The following is a 23,678-nucleotide window of genomic DNA, read 5'->3' on the forward strand; positions in this document are numbered from 1 at the left end:
GTAAGGAAAAAGAGAGAGAGAGAGATTCAGTATCAATCTGACTTCACATTAATATAAATTAATGTGATATAGTGGAATATTATGTCAAGATTAATAACAGGTGCTTAAATATTCTTGACTGCCAAAAGAGTTAAATTGTTAGTACTGATTTTGGAATTCTTGCAATTAGATTAAAAGAATTTTTGAATAAATTATGTTTAGCAGTAATTCATACAAATTCTGAAAAATTAACTAAAAAGAACTTTTACTATTGAAAAGTACTTAAGCAATCAATCTTACTAATTAAAATGCTGTGGGGTATAGCATCAAATTTGTTCTTGGTGTACATTTATGCTAGAAGTTTCAAAGTTTGAGAAAAAAATCAAATAATTTATTCCTTGTCCAAAAACTCAAGAGTTAAGACAACTTAATCCATATGTAAATGCATTCAAAAATAAAAGGAATACTTTTATTTACTGTACACTGATACACTAAATGTAGAAATCCATTATATATAGTGACATTACATTAAACATTCATTCATTCTGATTTTCACATTCAAGAAGAAACTCAGTAACTGAGTAACTATCACAGCTACATAGGTTAAACACAATTCACTGATGCTGCATGATCTCTCAGTACACAGAAATATAGTAAATGTCCTAGGTAAAGGGAAAGCCCTGTGAAAATGCATGAGTAATGTTATAACCCCTTCAAAGAAATTCCTTAGCCCAAATAAAAATAACTAAGGTAAGAGCCTAAAGCAAGCCCTCATTTTATATACATACATACATATACATATATGATGTGTATCTGTACATATATTCTGAATTATTAAAATACCTACATTGGTCATTTCTGAATTTGAGGAATTCTATAAATAACTAACGGGAATTTAAATTGAGTTTAAGTCACCATTCTTCACATTTTAACCACCATGGCACAGTAATGCTTTGATGGAAAAGCTATGAATTGGAGCAACCATTAGGGAAAGCAATTTGGAATTACACAAAGAAAATGATTAAAAGGTCAGTTTTTTAAAAAAGGAATAGAGATTCCGCTATTAGGCATAAACTCCAAGTAGGTCAATGAAAAAAAAACTACAGGATACCAAGATTTATTATTTATAATAGCACTTTTTGGAGAAGCAGTTAATGAGAAACAAAATAGAAGCCCATAATAAACAAACTGTGGCAATGTAATGAAATGTTACTGTACTGTAAGAAATAATGCATGATTAAATCAAAAAAACTAGATAAGACTTATATGAAGAAATGCAAAGTAAGGTAGGTAGAACCAAAAAAGCAACAACAATAATATTAGCTAGAATAAATACAGTGTTTCCAAAGTTTCCAAAGATTTTATAAATGTTACTTCATTTGATCTTCACAATAACCCTGGGTGGAAAGTGCTATTATTATTCCCATTTTGAAGAAACTGAAGCAGACAGAAGATAAGCTATTTGCCCAGGGTCATACAAGGTCAAATTTGAACTCAGGCCTTGGCTTCCTTCATGTTCCAGCTAAAACCCCACCTTGTACAGGAAGCCTTTCCCAAACCCTCTTAATTCTAGTCCCTTCCTCCCATTGATTATTTTCTATTTATCCTGTATATAGCTTGTCTGTACATAATTGTTTGCATGTTGTCTACCACATTAGATTGTGAGTTCCTCAAAGACAGGGACTGCCTTTTGCCTTTCTTTGTATCCCAGCACTTGGCATAGTGCCTGACACCTAGTGGGCACTTCAGAAATGTTTAGTAACTGACCCGACTCCAGGTGCAGGCCTCTATCTATTGTGACACCTAGATGCCCCTAATATACAATATACACAATGACTGAAACAATGTAAATGGAAAGAAAAACAACAACAACAAAACAATCAAAACTGACTGCAGTGAAATTATAACAAGGAAACCTGGCCTCAAGAGAGAATAATCCCCCGCCCCCACCTCCTTCCCAGAGCTGAGTACCACAGGTGTAAACATTGAATAAAGCATCAGACTTCATAATGTTGATTGGTTTTGCTGAACTTTTTTCCTTCTTTTTAATTCTTTACTATAAAGAATGACTTTCTGGAGAGGAATACAGTGGCAAATGTAGGTGATACAAAAACAAAATTTTTTTAAGAATGTCACCACTATAATATAATGTCTGAATGCTTTTTTAATCTCTATAAAATTCTGTCCATGTCACTGACACACCGTGAACAGGCCTTCCCAGAATCACACCACAGATTCTGACAATTTAACAGTGGGCACAAATCTTCAAAAATCTTCAGATGTGAGAGAAATATAACAATAAGATCAACACCAAAATGTTCCCAAAATCTTTGCTTGATCAACGCACAGTTAATTGAATTTATTTCACCAATATATGAAAATGGCAATATAAAAGAACGTGAAGTTTTATCAGTACTGATAGCACTCAAATTTATTTCACATTATAAACCAACAAGAAAAATGTTGAACTAATTTTCAGACAATATCTAGGAATAACACAGGCACATGAGAAAAAATATCAATTGATTCCAATAGTGATCTAAAAAATGAGTTACATTAGGTTAAAAAAAAGTATAAGGTAGACCTGCTTTCATACCCATCTTAAATCCAACTTCTTAAATGGAAACAATGCTCTGCATCAGTAGTATCAAACTCAAACAGAAATGGATCCCCATCCTCTACGTGTCAGACTTAAAAAACCACAAATTAACATTATCTACGCTGTACTGGATTTCTATTCATTGTTAAACATTTCCCAATTACATTTTAATCTGGTTCAGGCCCACTTAGAGGAGTTCTGTGGGCTTGCTCTAGATATTAACTCTAGAGAGTTAGCCTACAGGTATTTCACTATATGCCTCAAACTAATAAAAATAAATGAATTGAGCTAGTTAAAAAAAATACTTGTCCCACTACGCTAATTTTATACCTAATATTTTGTTGTTCCTCTCCACCTAAGTGTGCCCCTCAAAAATAAAAAGTCAAACCAAAAAGAATCCTTGCTAGTAAGTGGCTTTAGTAGGTTTAGATTTGGGACATCTAAGTATCAAAATGTATATACAATGTTAGCTTCACAAGCAAACAACTGAAAATAAACTACTAAACTCCATCATCTTTCAGAGACGACTTCTACTTCCAGGACTGTGTTTATAATAATGATAACAACATCTTACATATATTCAGATTTTATAAAACACACTAACAAATTTTGTCCCATGTGTAACTCACACAAATGCCATAAAGTAGGTACTAAAAAAAAAAAAAAACCACCACTGCTATCTCCATTTTCAAAGGAGCAAGGATGCTGAGAAATGTGAACTTAACTAGCCCAATATCAAACAGCTAAAAGGTGGCAATTCAAAACTGAGGGCTTCTGGTGTGTGACTATACCATATTGACTTGTGAGCCTAACATATGATGGTAAATGCTATAACATTTAGATAATAGACGCAAAAAATTATTTTCAATAATTTATTGCAAGGATTCTGCTGAAGCTGTGTTTAAAATGAATGACTATCACTGCAAAAACTTGGAGAGTAGGTTGAATGCCTGGAACAACACGATAAAGCTAAATGTCACTAATTTATCACTAGACACTTGTCTAATCTAGCTAGCAAACTGGTGAGCAGCACATGCCCTGCCTTTGTTTTGTGCTTAAAACTGTGAGTTACCAAAAGCTAAATTTGTTTTCCAACAGAAAAACATCAACGAGATCACAGATATACTGAAGTATTTAAAAAACTTCATAGGATTTCAAGTTTGAAAACAAGATTCTAGAAATCCAACCTCTTCAACTGAAAGTTGAAAAAACTGAGGCCCAACTGGCCACAATCACATAAGTAGTAACTGTTAGGTTCCAAAGCAGGTCATCTGACTCCACAGCCAGTAACCATTCCCCAGTCTCACACTACCTATGCTTCCTTTCCCTTCCATTAGAAGCTTACTACCATCACACTTATTCTCTTCTCATAATTAAAGACTTTCATAGAAAATTATAATCTCAATCCAACAGAGTTTACAGAATAACATTAAATGAAAATAAAGGCCAAAGTACATTTAACAAAATAATTCAACAAACATCTATGAAGTACCTATTCGGCAAAAAACATTAGGGACACGAACTGGGAAATATAACAAGGAAAACCAATATATGAATGAATGAATGAATATTTATATATTAGGAAGGCAGAATTTATGATTTCAAAGAGAATCTCATATGTGCCTAAAAGGTCCGGAACCGCAGGACATAAGGAATTCTCTAGGCAGAAGGCAGGAGAACTAAAGCATGTATTTACACTCCACAATAACAAGCCCACATACCAGCGTCCCCATTTTGATATTTTCATCAAAAGCTTCCAGGCCCAATAAGTCCACCTTACAAGGGTAACCAGAAGGCCACAGAGAAGCGAGATGGTATAAGGCAAAATCGTATACATGCTTCCCCTCTACGGTAAGAAGATTACCCACTAGCCTCTAGTCAGCTCTGCTACCGGCAGCTCAGCTTCGGCTGTAGGTGTCTCTGGCTCCAACCGGAAAAGGAAAGGAGGATCTTCAAGCTGTCCTCTCCCGTCTTATAGAGTTTTTGACATCATCAAGCGCCGCCTGAACGACCAGGGCCGATTGGTTCTTGACTTGGCCCCTCCCCCAGCGTAGACCACGTTAACACACCTCCCCTCAGCCAGCGCCACGACTCATCACACAGGAAGCTCTGGTCCTGCCCCGGAAGAGCAAGCCCCAGCGTCCAGGGAAGCTCAACGAGGGGAGCTGAGTCATTCAAAGAAAACAAAGTCCATTCTGGCTACAATTTATTAAATGCTTACCATGTGAAAAGTTCTGTGTTAAGCACTGGGAATACAAAAAGAAAAGCCAAGTAATTCCTGCTCTTAAGAAGATCACCTTAAACAAATGTTAAACATTGTTTTTACATATAACTGCAGGAAAATAAAATACTGAATAAAGACTGAAAAAAAGTTCACCTTCTAAAGGTGGGGACAACATATAGAGGAGGTTCAGCTATAGGTAAATGGAAAGGATTTACAATATGGTTGAAAAGCAGATAGTACGTAATAATGTATCTTCTTCAACTGATAAAAGCAAATCAATGGTCTGATGCTGAAGCATTTGACAGTACCAAGGACTTTGGTGGTGATGACAACTTTATTTTCCAGGTTTTCTGTATTTGTGGCTGCTTAAGAGGTAGGGTCTGTGAACCTATAGAGGCAGGTGCCAGGTGGCATCCCTACAAGGGTTGATTCCCTGGGTTGAAGCCGAGGAGGGCTGAGCTGGTAATCAAATAGCAGCTGGGATGAAGCCATGCCCAAAGCTCTCAGGCTCAGAGTCCTAAACTGTTGACATCCAGGTCTGAGGGCAGATGGTAGTCAAGATGATGGTGGTAAGGGAGCTAAGTGGTTCTGTGGATAGAAAGCTGGGCCTAGAGTTAGAAAGATCTGAGTTCAAATTTGACCTCAGACGCTGACTTCATGACTCTGCGTAAGTCACTTAACCTGTTTGTCTCAGTTGCCTCAACTGTAAAATGGGGATAATAACAGCATCTATTGTGATGGATCAAAAGAGATAATATTTGTAAAGCACAATGTCTGGCAAAAGTAGGCACTATATAAATGCTTATTGCCTTACCCCTTCCCCTTCTACTTCCCCTTCCCTTCCCCTGGTGGTTTAACTTGCTTTGCATAGGTCTCCTATCTCTCCCTCAGGATGCTTGAGCTAGACTGGCTTGCCTGCCCTGGGAGTGGCAACTGGTCAACAGTTTATAAGGATGATAAGCCCCTTCTCCACAAGGGCTAAGCCCTTGGACAATGGGTAAAAGTGGGACCAGTGGTCTAGGAGGTGTTATTATTCCCAGAATTATGGGTTTACCTGCCCATCAGTGGCAGTTAGCGATTGATGCTGGTAGTGGTAAAGAGACAGAGAACACTGACAAGGGGATCACAAAAGAACCCAAGGGGGCAGTTAGATGGCGCAGTGAGTACAGCAATGGCCCTGAAGTCAGGAGGACCTGAGTTCAAATCCAGCCTCAGACACTTGACACACTTAATAGCTGTGTGACCTTGGGCAAGTCACTTAACCCCAACTGCCCTACCTTCCCCCCTCCAAAAAAGAAAAAACAAACCCAAAATGGGGTATGCATAGATAGACAACAGTTGAAAATTATCTGGGGATTTTAGTGTACTATAGGCTCAATATCAATAGTGCAATAAAGTGGCAATAAACCTAATACAGTCTCTCAGTCTGCATTAAGAGGAGCACAGCATCTAGGAATAAGGAGGTGATATTCTTTTTTTTATTCATTTTAAACTTAAAACAAGAAAAAAACATTTCTATGCACACAGCAGAACATAAAGAGAGGATTCAACAGAAAACAATCAATTTCCATTTCAAACTGTTTACTTTTTTTTGAAAACCTATGCAATAAATAGTACATACTGTTTTCAAAGCTACCCAGCTTTTCTGTGCTTCCTTCTAAGTTTTCTTTTGTTCTCTGCTATGTACTTTTTATTTTTTTCTCCCTCCCTCACCACCCTAGAAAGGGCTATAATTAAAGACTAATATATATACATATATGTAAGACCATACTGTTCATATTTCTATTTGTCAGTTCTTCCTCTAGAGGTGGACAGCATCTTCCTTCATAGGTCCAAATCTTTCCATGTTTTTCCAAAATCAACCAGCTTGTCATTTCTTTTATCACAGTAGTAATTCCATCACAATCATATACCACAAGTTGTTTAGCCATTCCCCAATTAGAGAGTAGCTATCATTTTAGCCAATCTGCTCTCAAAGTTGTTTTAATTTGGATCAGTAATGATTTGGAGCATTTTTTTGTATGAGGACACATGGTTTTGATTTCTTCATCAAAAAACTGCCTGTTCCTATCCTTTGACCATCTATCAATTGGGGAATGAGAGATGATAATCTTAATAAACTTTATCCTGGTAGATGAAATCTACAGTGTTGTTTCCAAACATCAGAATGGAGCAGTAACATGATCAAAATTGGGCTTTAAGAGTGTGGAAAGGAGAATGGGACCTGAATCTCAGCTTTGCTACTTATGACCTATGTAGAGTTGGAAGGAAACATTGACATCACCTGGTGCAGGGTAGGGGAATGTGAATTCTTGAGGCCACATGTGGCCTTCTAGGTCCTCGAATGAGGCCCTTTGACTGAACCCAAATTTTACAGAACGAATCCTTTCATTAAAGGGATTTGTTCCGTGAAGTTTGAATTTGGTCAAAGGGCCACACTCAAGGACCTAGAGGGCTGCAGGGTTCCCCACCCCTGACCTAGTTCAATCCCTCATTTTAAAGATGAGGAAACTAAGGTCTAGAAAGGCCACATGACTTGCCCAAAATCTCAGTTGGGATTCCAACCCAGGGCCTCTGACTCCAAAATCCACATTGCCTCCTCATAAAGGATGCTGATAGTACACTGTTTTGTAAAAAAATGTAGTTTCAAAAGTAATCTTGTCCAAGATGATTTTACAGGGAAGGAAACCAACAGCCAGAGAGGTTAAGGGGCAATGTCCCACTCTAAAGCTACCCACCCCTTTCATTGTGCTTTCTAGAATACTTGCTCTATAGGTAACAAACTCCCTTTCTTCTTAAATCTTTTCTTTTTTCCACTAATCTCATCTTCTGACTCCCAGCTAAGACTTGGCTGTCCTGATGACACAGTCTCACTGACTTCTCTCTTCAACACTGGTTGTACTTTACTCATTCCCCTTCACTCTACCCTGTCTCTGGTCAAGGGGAGAAGATCTAGAATACTCCTTGCTTCTGTCTGCCTGGCTTTCCGTACCCCTCCATGAATCAGTAATCTTTCCTCCTTTGAAGTATCTACCACTTAATCAAAATCCTGGAGGCTGTTGCCTGCAGACCTCAAAAACACTCCTTTTCTTTCCTCAATGAGTTTGGTGCCTAAGTCATAGTCTTTCTCTTCTCCTCAACTCCTACCCTCACGTTAGGGGAAATTTGACATACATGGTGACAATCCCTCAAACACCCCCAAGTCTCAATCCCTCGACTTGCAATTTCATTTACAATGTCCTACTCTACCACTACCCCTCAGCCACACACAAGGATGGAAAAACTCTTGATTTTGTCATGTCCCACAAATGTACCATTTCCATGTTCATGAACTTTGAATTCCCTTACTGTGACCATAATCTATTTCTTCATCCACCTTGCAACCCCAACCCCTGCTCTTCATTCACAATGTTACTTCCCAATCTCAATTCATTATTTCTTTCTCAGGTCATCACCCCAACAGTGGCTACACTATCTTCCCTTCCCTATTTTGGACCCTTAAATGAATCAATTCAACTCTACACTGTCCTATGCTCTTTAATCTCTTGTACTTCCCTTAACCTATTGCTGATCTTGCCCTGAAAAGCCTCAGTCCTCTATTGCTCTGGCTAGGCACTGTCTGTGCTCATGCACTGCCAAACAAAGCAGGAGCAAATTCCAAAACTGTGCTGACTGCATCCACTACAAATTTGTTACATTACCTCAACACTTTTATACCTCCCTAAATGGCTCACTTTCACAATTTCCCAAGCAGCTCTTCCAAATTTTTTCATCCCTCTTTAAACTTGCCATGGTTCCCCTCCCCCAACCCTCTCAGCTGAGAACCCTGACTCATGTTCCACTGAAAAAATTGTGGTCACTTTCCAAGAGCTTCCTCTTCTATCTTCCTCACCTCATTATCTCCCAGATGCATTTTGCTATTGTCTCTGCCTTCACCCCATCACACATAATGAGGCAGCATTTCTCCTTGCCAAGGCAAAACCCACTATATAGACAAGTGATCCTATTAGATCCTGTCTTCTCTCACTCTATCATCACTGTTTTCTCACTTATCTTCAATCTCTCCTTGTCTACTGGCTACCTCACTACTATCAGTCAACAGGCGTTTATTAAATGCTTACTTACTATGTGCCAGGCACAGTGCTAAGGGCTAGGCATATAAACACAAATAGAAAGAAAGACAGCCCCCTATTCTGAAGGAACTTACATTCTAAGGGGGGAAAACAACACATAAAAGGAAACTGAAAAGGAGAGTGGTAAGAGGAAGAAACAATCCAGGAGCCAGTAAGAAATGAATAGCTAGCCTGGGCACTGAAAGGAGGGACTGCAAGGGCTAAGGGTACTTCTGAGGAATGAATTCTAGAGCTGAAATGATCTTCCAAGATAGAGACTTTTCTGTGACATGATGAAGAAGATTGAAGTCTGGTAATGCATACAAATGCCCATTCTACCTTGTCCTTAAACAACCCTCACTTGATCCATCCATGCCTACTAACTATCATCCCCTATCTCTTCTTTTTATGGAGAAATTCCTTGAGAGTATGAACCTGAGAAGACCATTTACAAAAAAAGGTACTTTACAAAAAAGACTTAGAAACAAACTGGATATGGGGGGGGGGAGTGAGAGGGAATGAGGAGTTAAGGATAACACCTAAGTGGCAAACCTGGGGAACTGGAAGGATGCTGTACCCTCTACAATAACAGAGAAGTTAAGAAGAAGGCTTCAGAGTGGGCAAGAAAGAGAAAAGACCATTGGATTGGGCGATTATTGGAATGTTGGAAACTTCGGAGGAAAGAGTTTCTATTGAATGATGAGATCAGAAACCAGAAAATAGCGAGCCAAGAAGAGAGTAAAAGGAAAGGAAGTGGAAGTAGCTATTGTAGACAGTTTCTTCCAGGAGTTTAGACACAAAATGTAAGAGATATAAGGGACAAGAGATAGCAGGGATGGATGAATCAAGTGCGAATTTTTAGAGGATAGGGAGACACCGGCATGTTTGTAGAAAGCAGTGAAGCAGTCAGACAAGAAAAGACTGAAGATAAAAGAGAGAGTGGGGATGGCACAGGAGGAATCTATTGGAGAAGATACGATAAAATGGGGTCAACTGTACACGTAAAGAGTTTTACCATGGTAAAAAATAAAGTCCACTTCTTCATCAGAGATAAAGGTGAAGGAAGAGATGGTGACAGAAGGTAAGTGGGTGAAGTGATATAAGGACAGGAACAGAGGCAGCTCTTAGTGAATGGTCTCAATTTTGAGAGTAAAATATAAGACAGGGTTCTAAACTGGGGGATGAGGAAGGGGCATGAAGATCAGGAGACATGAATAGGTTTAGAAATGGCACTTTAGGAAAAAGCATTAATTAAAAACATGCAAAAGGATTGCCTTGTAGCAATGGAGTCCTAGTTGAGGTTACATAACATAAATTTGTAACGGACTCAGTCAGAAGAGTTTCATGATTTCTCCAATATCGTTTCACAGTATGTGTGTAGTAGCGAAGGTGACATATGAGCAGAGTGATTCAAGGCTGAGGCCTGACAGGGCAGGATCAGTAATACAATCTTGTCCTTGGAACAAGGGATTCAAGAGAAAAGGACAGTGTTGAGTTGATCTAGTTCATTAAGAGGTTAAGATGAGAAAGGGAGAAGACAGTAGCCTGTGAAAGAACTGAGGGGCTGAGGCCACAATGTGAATGAAGAACAGGGTCTAGGATTCCAAAGAAGATGGGGAGCTGGAATGACAACCAAGTGACCAAAAAAGGGAATTTCAGAGTTCATAAACATGAAAGTTGTTCATTTGTGGGTGATGGGAAAATCAAGAGAATAATCATCTTTTTCTGTGTTTCCAAGTTAGGGTAGAGAAAAAGGCCATGTGAAATGAGTAGGTTGAGGATTTTGGAGAGTTGAGTGCTTTCAGAAGTATTAATATGTATGCTGAAGCCCCCTATTATGAGAGCAGGAGTTGGTAAGGGGACAAAGACTGTGAGCCAAGCACTAAACTTATAGGGATGGGACAAGGAGGCAACAGTACACAGTATCCTAGAGGTCAGAAGATAATATTCATCGAATGAACCTTAAAGGAGAGGTTACTGAGTGATGCTGACAGAGGAAGTAGCAATAGGGAGCAAGGAGTATTTCAACTCCCCTAATTCAACTAGTAAAAGACTGGGGGTGGGGGGAGCAGGGAGAGGAGAGAGAATGTCACAGGAGATGTATGAAAGTGCAACCACACTAGAAAGGGGACCAGGGAACCTTTGTCATCAAGGGAAGCAAGGTCTCAGGGAGGGCCAAAAATGTAAAGAGTAGGGAAGGAAAATATTAAAGATAAAAGCAAGTTTGTTACATACAGAGCAGGCATTCCAGAAAGCACAGAGGAAGGGGTAGGTAGCTTTAGAATGGGAAATTGTGGGGGACTGAGTTGAGCAGAATGAGATTAAGGGATTGTAACAGCAACCACACTGGCATACCCAGGATGGCTGCTAGTGCAGGTTCTTTCATCTGCTTTACTAAGGAAAGATAGCTGTTTCAGAGGTCAACAATCTTTCTTTTTTAATCACATAAAATAAAACACAGGAAATATAGAAAAGAGAAATAAAGACCAACAGACAGGGCTCTATGGCCTGAATTAAAGCTTTACATCCACCACTGAATCAAGAGAGCCTTTACCTCTGAGGAGTCAAGGAGCTTTGAACATACAGGCACTCAAGAGTCTTGACCACAGAATCACAGCTTTCTCACAAGTGAGCCTTCAAAGCAAAAGCTCACCTCTCAATATACACTCTTTCAGGTAATAGGCTCACAGCCAGAAGGTATCGCAACCTGACTCATTAGTGCGTGCACACACACACACCCACACACCAATTAACATTACAGGGATCAGGCCTTTTAGGACAGAGAACAGAATTTGAACGACAGCAAGCATGAGATCTGGCTCAATGGAATAGTGTTTCTCCTCTTCCTTCAAAAGACTAGGCAGGAGACCTGGCACAATAGACAGGAATGATATCTTCCTCCCTCACTGCAAAGGAAGGAGACTTATGTGTAATGAAATGGTGCTTATCCTCTTCTAGTGGAAGGCTGGAGTGGAATGGTGTTTTCTCCACCTACCTCAAAGGCAGGAGACTGGTACTATATATAGATTATTTGTACAGTTGTTTGCATGTTATCTCCCCAATTAGACTGTGAGTTTCTTAAGAGAAGGGACTGTCTTTTGCCTTTCTTTGAATTCCCAGCACTTAATGGCACAGTAGATAGAGCACTGGACCTGGAGTCAGGAAAATCTGAGTTCAAATCCTGCCTCAGACAGTTACTGTATGACCCAGAGCAAGTCACTTAACCTGTATCTGCCTATGTTTCCTCATCTCTAAATGGGGCTAATAATAAAACCTAACTCCCAGAGCTGTTGTTAAGGGTCAAATGAAATGTTTGCAAAGCACTTTGCAAAGCTTAAAGCATTATATAAATGCCAGCAATTAACAAATATTGACTAACTGCACAGGTTTGGTTAATTCAGTTGATTAGTAGATCTAATAACAACCTGAAAGCAAGTTTCTATTTAGAGGAAACAGGAACCTTTCCTCTGCCCTAACATTTCAATTAGCATTGATTAACTGAGGAGAAGACACAGAAAGCTTGTTTAAGTTGAGTTTGGAGTACATGGAATGTCCTTGTAGATCAAAAGTGCCAAAGAAAAATTTTTTTAAATTCCATTAATATACTTTTTTATACCTGTCAAAGTCTGTTGATTCTACTTTGGCAGTCTCTCTCACATCTGTCCCTTCCTTTCTTCTTACTACCGTATCCCATATCTAGGTCCTTATTATCTATCACCTAACTAGATAATTATAATTATTTCCTTAGAAGTCTTCTCACCTCTGTTTCCCTTCCCCTTCCAATTTAACCTTCATTCCTTGCCAGATTAACTGAACTCATACACAAATCCTGTGCTCTAAAATCTTCAGTGGTTTTCTTCTGAAAAGACAGCCTTATTTGGTGGGAAAAAACAGTGTATATAGAATGAGGAAACTTGAGTTCATGTCCTCCTCCAATACTTCTTTACGTCAGGACCACAGGTAAAATATTTAACCTCTCTGACGCTCATCATTTCAACAAATGTAAAAGGGGGATAAAGATGGCTGTCTATAAATGTTAAAGTGCATATAAATACGAGTTATTACCATTATCACTGCCTAGCAAGTAAAACTTAAAAGAAATTCTCTCTTCACATTCAGAGTCCTCCCCAATCTGCCTCCCTTCCCTTTGCATTTCAGCCTTCTCTAATACTAATTCCTCTTTTCATATTCTAGACTTTGGCCTAAATGAACTATTAGGTGTCCCTGGAATACACCTTGCATTTACTTGCCCCTGTGTTTTTGCTTATCCTGTTTCCAACACTTGGAATGTCTTTCCCTCATTTTTCCCTACTTTATACCTATTCTCTATATCCCAACTCAGATGCTATCTCCACTTGAATTCCACTTTTACTCCCAATTAAAAATGCTTTTTTCCAAACAGATCTCAGGTTACATTTTATTTGAATCTCTCTAATGGACTAAAAGTCTGTGATTCTGCAAAATAAGGAATTATAAAACAGATATGCCTCTTTCGATGAGCAGGATGTGTTCCTGGAAAAAAGGGCAAGTGTGGGTATATCTATCAGCATTATATTGAGGAATTCTGTCACTTAAAGAAATACTATTGTAAATTTTTTTTGTAAAACAAAGAAACAGAAACTTTAACAAATAACCTCTCCAGAATTTAATTAATTGTTTGGTTAATACATATTTTAATAGTAGTATTGCTTAAGGTAACATATATTTCTGTCTAAAAAGAAATAGCATAAACTACTTTCTCAGCACAAGAAAAAAATTAACTTTGCCTTTAGTTACGGCAATACTAGCTAGGAAAATTAAATAATACCTTTTATTACACAATATCAGTATACGGTTGGCCAAATAAGTGAAAAAAGAAAAGGAAAGAACTTTTTACCCCACTATAAAACATATGACTATAACTACAATTCTAAATCAAACACATAAATCACAAGTAGCTCAACCATGTATTAATTATAATTAGTCCAAGAGATCAATCCTAGATATTAATTCTATGACTGAGTTTAAAATAACAAAAGTACGACAGTAAACATTTAGGTTATGGTTAATCTCCCACATTCACTAATTTCCTAGCAACAGCTGGAATTCAACAGTAAAACACAAATGCAAAAGTTCACCAAAAGAAATAAAAGCAGTTAACCTTTCCAAAGTGAAAAGTACCATGTTTTCCTATACCATATTTGAGCAATAAACATTAAATCTAGAGATAAACCAATGATCAAAAAGCATGTTACCTCCTAAATTCTTAAAAACTTCTCTTTGGTCTTTATGTGCCATAAAGTTATTCCTTAATTTCCGTATTAAAGGTATATTTTGAGCTATCTTAATAATTAAAAATTTTAAGTATTTTTAAATGTCAAGAGACATTTAATAATCTACCTGGCTCCAAACAGACTACTGATATTCAATAAAATGAGATACCTACCTAAAGTGCTTTGCAAACCTTAATGCATTATATAAATACTATTTTATTACTCATAAAACACATCATAAAGTGATTAACAGAACATATCACAAAGATACAAAACATGTTTAACTGAGTTTGAGATGCACAGAATCTCTTGATAGGTCATGGATGCTAGGGGAAATTATTTAAAAACCTCCCACAAACATAATGTTTTTATTCTCCCCCCATAACCTTTCTCAAATTTGTCCCTTCTTTATTCCTATTATCATGACCCAAGTCTAGGTGTTCATTACAACTTATCTGAATCGTTGCCTCCTTAAAAGTTTTGTATTTTAACTCCGAAAGAGAATTTCTCCCTTGATAAATAAGACCATTTTGCTGATATTAAAAATGTTCTTTATCATTAAATGTGATAGAAGCATATTTTTATGATACAACATTGCAGGGTCATAGACCTGCCATCAATCCATATATTGATTAAGCTAAATGGATTAGAGCTGAGTGACTTGCAGTCACAAAGATGGCAAATAGGTATAGTACAAATAAGGAAGAGGAGAGTAAAGGAGGAGGTTTGAGGTATGACCACCCTGAAAAGTAGCACAAATAGAGGGGAGATATAAGCCCTATTTCATCACATAAATTCTCCTCAAAAGCCTACTGCCTAAAAGTAGAAAACTAAGTAAACACTTATGCCTATGATTCCAAGGCCTCTATCAACTGCAAACTCCCTTAACCTTAACTCTGACTTCTGAACAAATGTGATACTTATCAATCCAAGTCAACAGTGTTACAAAATGCCAAAAACAGTTTTCTAATTTTTACCTACAGGCACTTCACATGCCATTACCAGAATCACAGAATGTCTGAGTATTGTCTTGTACAGGATGCTACTCCCAACCTTGAATGCCCTTCTCTCTCCATCCCACTCATCAATATCTATCTCTCAAATAATTCAATGAATCTGCAATCACATTGATTCAGGACTTCCCTCCAACAATGCAGATTACAACCCATCCAAATCTACTCATCCCCTTCAACTCTTCCCCATGTCCCTCCAAAAGTCTACCACTGGGGTCGACCCAACATGTGGACTTCCTCACTTTCTCTTGACATTTGAACTGTTCACATGTCATTCTTCACCCCTTACCACATGAACAGTCCACCTCTTCATCCTATCATACAATCCACTAATGATGCCTTTTACTCCCATTCTTCTTCAGAATTCTTATATGTTGCAGCCTACTCGCAGACATCATGTTCCTCTTCATTGTCCTCACACCTTGACAAAAATCCCACCTACATTCCAAAGCACTTGTGAACTCATTTTATCTCTAACTTGTACTTAAGGTGCTCTACATTATGCTTACATCACCTCAGGTTCTCATGTCTCCCCAGATTTCAAGCTCCAAGCTCTAAGCTCACAAGGGCACATAACAAGGCACATCCTCTAATTGCTACTTCTTGTGTGTGTATGGCTCATATCCACATAATACCTACTATATGGCATTCTGCACAAGTCAACACTCCAAGAAAGTTTCCTGTATTAGGCATAGAGAATAAAACAATTCCTAACTATCTGTATTAGTTGAAAAAAATCGACCTTTACTTACATAAGAAGTTCATGCATTTTATCATTTGTGCAGGACCAAAGTGTCTACTTCATATACCTTACAGCAAAAGCCTCCAAGAAAAACATGAACTGGTCTCAGGTCATGGAAGAGCTCAAAAAGGATTTGGAAAAGCAAGTTAGAGAAGTAGAGGAAAAATTGGGAAAAGAAATGAGAATGATGCAAGAAAAACCATGAAAAACAAGTCAATGACTTGCTAAAGGAAACCCAAAAAAATTCTGAAAAACATACTGAAGAAAACAAAAACCTTAAAAAATAGACTAACCCCAATGGCAAAAGAGCTCCAAAAAGCCAATGAGGAGAAGACTGCCTTGAAAGGCAGAATTACCCAATTTGAAAAGGAGGTCCAAAAGACCACTGAAGAAAATACTACCTTAAAAATGAGATTGGAGATAGTGGAAGCTAGTGACTTTATGAGAAATCAAGAGATTATAAAACAGAACCAAAGGAATGAAAAAGTGGAAGACAATGTGAAATACCTCATTGGAAAAACCACTGACCTAGAAAATAGATCCAGAAGAGATAATTTAAAAATTATTGGACTACCTGAAAGCCAAGATCAAAAAAAGAGCCTAGATATCATCTTTCAAGAAATTATCAAGGAGAACTGCCCTGATATTCTAGAGCCACAGGGTAAAATAGAAATTGAAAGAATCCACAAATCGCCTCCTCAAAAAGATATCAAAAAGAAAACTCCTAGGAATACTGTCGCCAAATTCCAGAGCTCCCAGATCAAGGAGAAAATATTGCAAGCAGCCAGAAAGAAACAATTTGAGTAGTGTGGAAACACAATCAGAATAACACAAGATCTAGCAGCTTCTACATTAAGGGATCGAAGGGTTTGGAATACAATATTCCTGAGGTCAATGGAGCTAGGATTAAAACCAAGAATCACCTACCCAGCAAAACTGAGTATCATGCTTCAAGGCAAAATATAGACTTTCAATAAAATAGAGGACTTTCAAGCTTTCTCCATGAAAAGACCAGACCTGAATAGAAAATTTGACTTTTAAACACAAGAATCAAGAGAAGCATGAAAAGGTAAACAAGAAAGAGAAATCACAAGGGACTTACTAAAGTTGAACTGTTTTGTTTACATTCCTACATGGAAACATGATGTGTATGATTCATGAGACCTCAGTATTAGGGTAGCTGAAGGGAATATACATGTGTGTGTGTGTGTGTGTGTGTGTGTGTGTGTGTGTGTGTGTGTGTATAGACAGAGGGCACAGGGTGAGTTGAATATGAAGGGATGATGTCTAAAAAAATAAAATCAAATTAAGGGATGAGAGAGGAATATATTGAGAGAAGAAGAAAGGGATAGATAGAATGGGGTGAGTTATCTCACAAAAAGGTGGCAAGAAAAAGCAGTTCTATAGGAGGGAAGAGAGGGCAGGTGAGGGGGAATGAGTGAATCTTGCTCTCATCTGATTTGACCTGAGGACGGAATACCATACACACTCAATTGGGTATCTTACCCCACAGAAAGGAAGGAGGAAGAAGAAAAAAAGGGGGGATGATAGAAGAGAGGGCAGATAAGGGGAGGAGATAATCAAAAACAAACACTTTCAAAAAGGGACAGGGTCAAGGGAGAAAATTCAACAAAGGGGGATAGGTTAGGAAGGAGCAAAATATAGTTAGGCTTTGACAACATGAGTATTGTGGAAGGGTTTTACATAATGATATGCATGTGGCCTATGCTGAATTGCTTGCCTTCTTAGGGAGGGTGGGTGGGGAGAGAAGAGGGGAGAGAATTTGGAACTCAAAGTTTTAAAAACAGATGTTCAAAAACAAAAAAAAAAAGAGTTTTTGTATGCAATTAGGAAATAAGATACACAGGTAATGGGGCATAGAAATTTGTCTTCCCCTACAAGAAAGGAAGGGAAAAGGGGCTGGGAGGGGAGTGGGGTGACAGAAGGGAGAGCTGACTGGGGAACGGGGCAACCGGAATATATGCCATCTTGGAGTGGGGGGGAGGGTAGAAATGGGGAGGAAATTCGTAATTCAAACTCTTGTGAAAATCAATGCTGAAAATTAAATATATTAAATTAAATAAATAAATTTTTAAAAAAATAAAAGACTGGAGGACCTAGAATATGATATTCTGGAGGTCAAAGGAGTTAGGATTAAACCCAAAAATCACCTACCCAGCAAAACTGAGTATAATATTTCGGGGGAGGGGGGGCAGAATGGACATTTGATGAAATAGAGGACTTTCAAGCATTCTTGATAAAAAGACCAGAGCTGAATAGAAAATCTGACTTTCAAATATAAGAATCAAGAGAAGCATAAAAAGGTAAACAGGAAAGAAATCATAAGGGACTTACTAAAGTCGAACTGTTTACATTCCTACGTGGAAAGATGATATTTGTAACTCACGAGACCTTTCTCAGTATTAGGGTAGTTGCACAGGGTGAGTTGAATATGAAGGGACAGTATCTAAAAAAAATAAAACTAAAAGGAATATATTGGGAGAAGGAGAAAGGGAGAGGTAGAATGGGGTAAATTATCTCACATAAAAAAAGGAAGAAAAGGCTTTTACGATGGAGGGGAAGAAGGGAGAGATGAGAGGGAATGAGTGAACCTTACTCTCATTGGATTTGGCTTAAGGAGGGAATAACATACACTCTCAATTGGGTATGAAAATCTATCTTACCCTACAGGAAAGTAGGGGAGAAAGAGGATAAAGGGGCAGGGGAGGGGGGGAATGACAGAAGGGAGGGCAAATGGAAGGAGGGGGTAATCAGAAGCAAACACTTTTGAAGAAGGACAGGGTCAATGGAGAGAATAGAATAAATGTGGGGTGGGATAGGATGGAGGGAAATATAGTCAGCCTTTCACAACATGACTGTTATGGAAGTTTTTTGCATGGCTACACATGTATAACCTATATTGAATTGTTTGCCTTCTCAATGGGGGTGGGTGTGTATGGTAGTCCCTCCTCAGATCAAATCTGATGAGAGCAAGATTCACTCATTCCCCCTCACCTGCCCCCTCTTCCCTCCTATGGAACTGCTTTTTCTTGCCACCTTTATGTGAGATAACTTACCCCATTCTATCTATACCTTTCTTCTTCTCTCCAAATGTGGACCTCAAAGTTTTAAAAAGGAATGGGTATAGAAATCTATCTTGCCCTACAAGAAAATAGAGGGAAAAGGGATAAGAGGAGTGGGGGAGGGGTGATAGAAGGGAGGGCGGACTGGGGGAAGGGGTAATCAGAATGCATGCAATCTTGGGGTGGGGGGGAGGGTAGAGGTAGAGAGAAAATCTGGAACTCAAAATCTTGTGGAAGTGAATGCTGAAAACTAAAAATTAATTAATAGAAAAAAATTAAGTTTGGCAGTATGTCTCATAAAACACAAATCAAAGAGTGCTCACAACTTTTCTAGCTAATGTATATTATCACTTAACCTGTGGAAATTTCAAATTTATCTTCCAATACTGTAAGCTTCAGGTTGAATCCTGCCAAACCTGCCGCTTTTACAATATAGTCAAAAGCAATGCGATCTGGAGGAAAGAACACAGGATTCAGACTCAAGCAGTCCCAAGTTCTATTTCTAATTATGAGACTTCAGAACTGTATGACTTGTATATTCTGAATCATAAAAATATCCTGTATTTACTTATTGTGAACATGTATCATCCCCAATAGAATGTAAATTCCTTGAAGGCAAGGATGTTTTTCTATGTAAAGCCAGATTCCAACAAAATACACGACACATAAAAGGTATTCAATAACTGCTTGATGAATTAGAGATTCATGTACTTCTAAATCTATGATGTTATAACTAAAGCTTTCATATTAAATTTAAAAACTATTTAATAGATGATGTTGGGGTACAAGCAGCAACCCAGTTGAACTCTCCCAACATTCCCTCCTGAACTTCACAATAACTCCCCAAATCAGGTTTTGGAGCAGGAGAACAAATACAAGATCAGAGTGAAAGATCTTTCTGGTCTAAGATAACTTAGGAGGTGAGCAGCAGAAAGCTGTAGCTTCAGAGGCTTTTAGACCAGAGACAATAGGGGGACTGGACAACTGGTCAGAAAAAGCTGCACTGGGTGCAGCTGGCACTGATTATCAACTCTTTTGTCCATGAGCTCTGAGTCACAGTTCCAGGGCTAAGATGAGCTCTTGTGATTAGTTACAAGGCAGCAGGGGCCCTAGTCACAGTTTGAAGACAGAGAGAAACTAGCACTTATGACTTCAGGAGAAAAGAAGCTCTTCCTGGATAAAGACCAGAATGCAGATCAGGAGATCAGTGACCACACTACTCCCTAGCTAACACCATCTTGGAAGCACCAAAAACATGTGAACCCCCAGAAATAGCTCTAAAAACAGCAACTAAAACAGCCCGAAGCTTGGGATAGTATCTCTCCAACCCTAAGTGGGAAGAGCCCAACTTTAACATAAAGTTCAAAGTGAAAAATGGATTAGAAAACAGAATCCAATAATATGTTGCATTCAAAAGACACACTTGAAACAGAAAGACACACACATAGTTAAAATAAAGGGCTGAAGTAGAATTACGTTTCAGCTGAAGCAATAAAGTCAGAGGTAGAGACTAAGACCTCAGATGAAGCGAAAGCAAAGACAGACTTAATTAAAAGAGAGAATCAGGAAGATGGCCGCATGAAGGCAGCGTCTTACCGGAGCTCTCTCACAAGGTCTGTTAGATTCCCATAAAAAAGTGAATTTGAGCAGATTTGAGAGAGTTAGAAACCATGAGCAGTCTGCGTGGGACAAATCTCCAACCCGGGAGAGTCTGAAAGGCCGAAGGCACGAACCTGTAGACTCGGAGAGTGCTCGGTGCAGAGCTGCTCCAGACCAAAGCGGAAGCGACCGGTGGGGAAATCCACGTGGGAGACAGGCTGGGAGAAAGCTGGGCGCCCGAAACCGATGGAGATCCCCAGGACTCCCAACACAGGAGGGCAGTCTGTGGAAGCGACGAGAGGCAGCACAACACCACCAGCCGGCAAACACCAACTCCTGACGCTTACAGCCCAGAAACTCAGCTTCTTGAACTTCCGGGAGACATAATGGCCAGGTAAATGGCTCTAATCCCTCCCCTCCGCACCCAGAGAATTCCTCGGAAAAAAAGAAAAAAAAAAAAGAACGCTGGAACTAAGCAGAAAGTAGTGGGGCTTCAGTGGTCAAATAGTAGAAGTTCATCAGTCCCAGAGGGGCAGAGTCGGCAGGGGTCATCGCCAACAGCCCAGACGTAATCTTGCTCCCCCAGGGGAAGTGCCAGACATCAGCTCAAACAACAAACAGCTGAGACCATTGCTGAAAAGCAAGTGCTGGAGAGCACCCATAGGGAGTAAGACGCCAGGGAGCCAGACCCCTCCCCCACACCCCAGGAAACTGAAGGCTATAATTCTAGACTCACAATCCCCAGAATAAGAAAGCTGGGACAGAGAGCCTTGAGGCCTAAAGGCGGAAATTTGTTGTAATGCCAGGAAAAGGCAAAACAACAAACATGAAGAAGAATACAAAAAAACCTAGGACAATAGATTCTTTTTATGGAGACAGGCAGGATCAAAAGACCAATATGGAAGAGGAGAGCAATGACACTGTAGATACATCGGATACCTCAAAAAGTAATATGAACTGGTCTCCAGCCCAAAAAGCACTGCTGGAAGAGCTAAAGGAGGATTTTAAAAACCAAATTAGGGAGCTAAAAGAAAATATGGAAAAAAAGATTGGCGAAATGGCTACGGATATTCAGAATCTAGAGAGAAAATGACACCATGAGAGGTAAAAATCAACCAATTGGAAAAGGAGACTCAAAAGCAAAATGAAAATACTAACTCATTAAAAATTAGACTTGAGCAAGTGGAAGCTAATGAATCCATGAGGCACCAAGAAGTGGTAAAGCAAAACGTTAAGAATGAAAAAATAGAAAAAAATGTGAAATAACTGATTGGGAAAACAACTGACCTGGAAAATAGATCCAGGAGAGACAATTTAAGAGTTATTGGTCTACCGGAAATCCACGATGAAAAAAGGAGCCTTGACAGTATCTTCGAAGAAATTATCAAAGACAACTGCCCAGAGGTCCTAGAACCAGAGGGCAAAATACTCATTGAAAGAATTCACTGATCACCCCCTGAAAGAGATCCCAAATTGAAAACACCAAGAAATATTATAGCCAAATTTCAGAACTATAAACTCAAGGAGAAAATACTGCAAGCAGCCAAAAAGAAGCAATTCAAATATCGCGGAACTACAGTCAGGATCACGCAGGATCTCTCAGCTTCCACATTAAAAGACAGGAGAAATTGGAATATGATATTCCGAAGGGCAAAGGAGCTGGGACTACAACCAAGGATCAACTACCCAGCAAAACTAAGCATAATTTTTCAGGCAAGGTGATGGACATTCAATGAAATAAGGGAATTCCAGACCTTCCTGATGAAAAGGCCAGAACTCAATGGAAAATTTGATCTCCAAATACAAAACTCAAGAGACACATAAAAAGGTAACCAGGGGGAAAAACCCCACAAACCTTATTAACCAATAAGGGCAGGCTGTTTACATCTTTATGTTGGATTATATCATCTTATGTATGTTTTTATATATATATATATATATATATATATATATATACATATATATACACATACATATATATACACACACACACATATATATACACACACACATATATATATATATATACACACACATATATAAGTCAGTCTTGAGAATAGTACAGCTATTATGAAAATTGAAAGGGATATACATAGGTTGTGAATGCCTGTATAAATTAACTGATGTAAAGATATAAAATATAAGTAAGAGATATAAAGGGAGGGCTATGAGAGAAGCGGTAAGGAGGTAGAAGAAAAGGGTAAATTACACAAAATGAAGTGGCACAAAAACATATTATAGTAGAGGGAAAGAAGGGAAGGAGAAGAGCAGTATTTGAGCTTTACTGTCATCTGATCTAGCTCAAGAAGGGAATAACATACCCTGATAACTAACTTGTCCTACGGGAAGTAGGAGGGAAAGGGGGGAAAAAGGGAGGGGGGTGGTCAGAAGGGAGAGGAGAAGTAGCAAGTGGGAAACGGTAAGATAAGGGAGGGGAATAAAGAAGGAGGGTAAACTGAGGAAGGCGGCAGTCAAAAGCAAAACTTTGTTTAGGAGGAGAAGGGGAAAGGGAGAAATAAAAGCATAAACAGGGGGAATTAGGATGGAGAAAAAGACACAGATAGAAATCATAACCCTGAACGTGAAGGGGATGAATATTCTCATAAAACAGAAGCAGATAGCAGAATGGATTAAAAACCATAATCCTACAATATGCTGTTTACAAGAAACACATTTGAAACAGGGGGATACACATAGGGTAAAGGTAAAAGGCTGGAGTAAAATATATTGTGCCTCAGCTAAAGTAAAAAAAGCAGGTGTAGCAATCCTAATCTCAGACAAAGCAAAAGTAAAGATAGATTTAATTAAAAGAGATAAGGAAGGACATTATATCCTGCTAAAAGGCACCATAAACAATGAAGCAATATCATTGCTTAACATATATGCACCAAGTGGTAAGGCATACACATTCTTAGAGGAGAGGTTAAGGGAGTTACAGGAAGAAACAGACAGCAAAACTATAATATTGGGAGACCTCAACCTCCCCCTTTCTGAACTTGATAAATCTAACCTCAAAATAAATAAGAAAAAAGTTAAGGAGGTAAACAGAATTTTAGAAAAGGCACATATGATAGA

At 38.7% G+C, this 23,678-nt stretch overlaps 1 protein-coding gene across 1 annotated transcript in view; it reads right to left on the bottom strand.

Moving 5' to 3' along the window:
* The window catches only part of TMEM135 (transmembrane protein 135), a 347,914-nt gene that overhangs the window by 252,593 nt on the left and 71,643 nt on the right, over positions 1-23,678 (bottom strand). The gene's annotated exons all lie outside the window — the stretch shown is intronic.

Source organism: Trichosurus vulpecula, chromosome 2 (assembly GCF_011100635.1).
Source record: "Trichosurus vulpecula isolate mTriVul1 chromosome 2, mTriVul1.pri, whole genome shotgun sequence".
NCBI classification, from domain to species: domain Eukaryota; kingdom Metazoa; phylum Chordata; class Mammalia; order Diprotodontia; family Phalangeridae; genus Trichosurus; species Trichosurus vulpecula.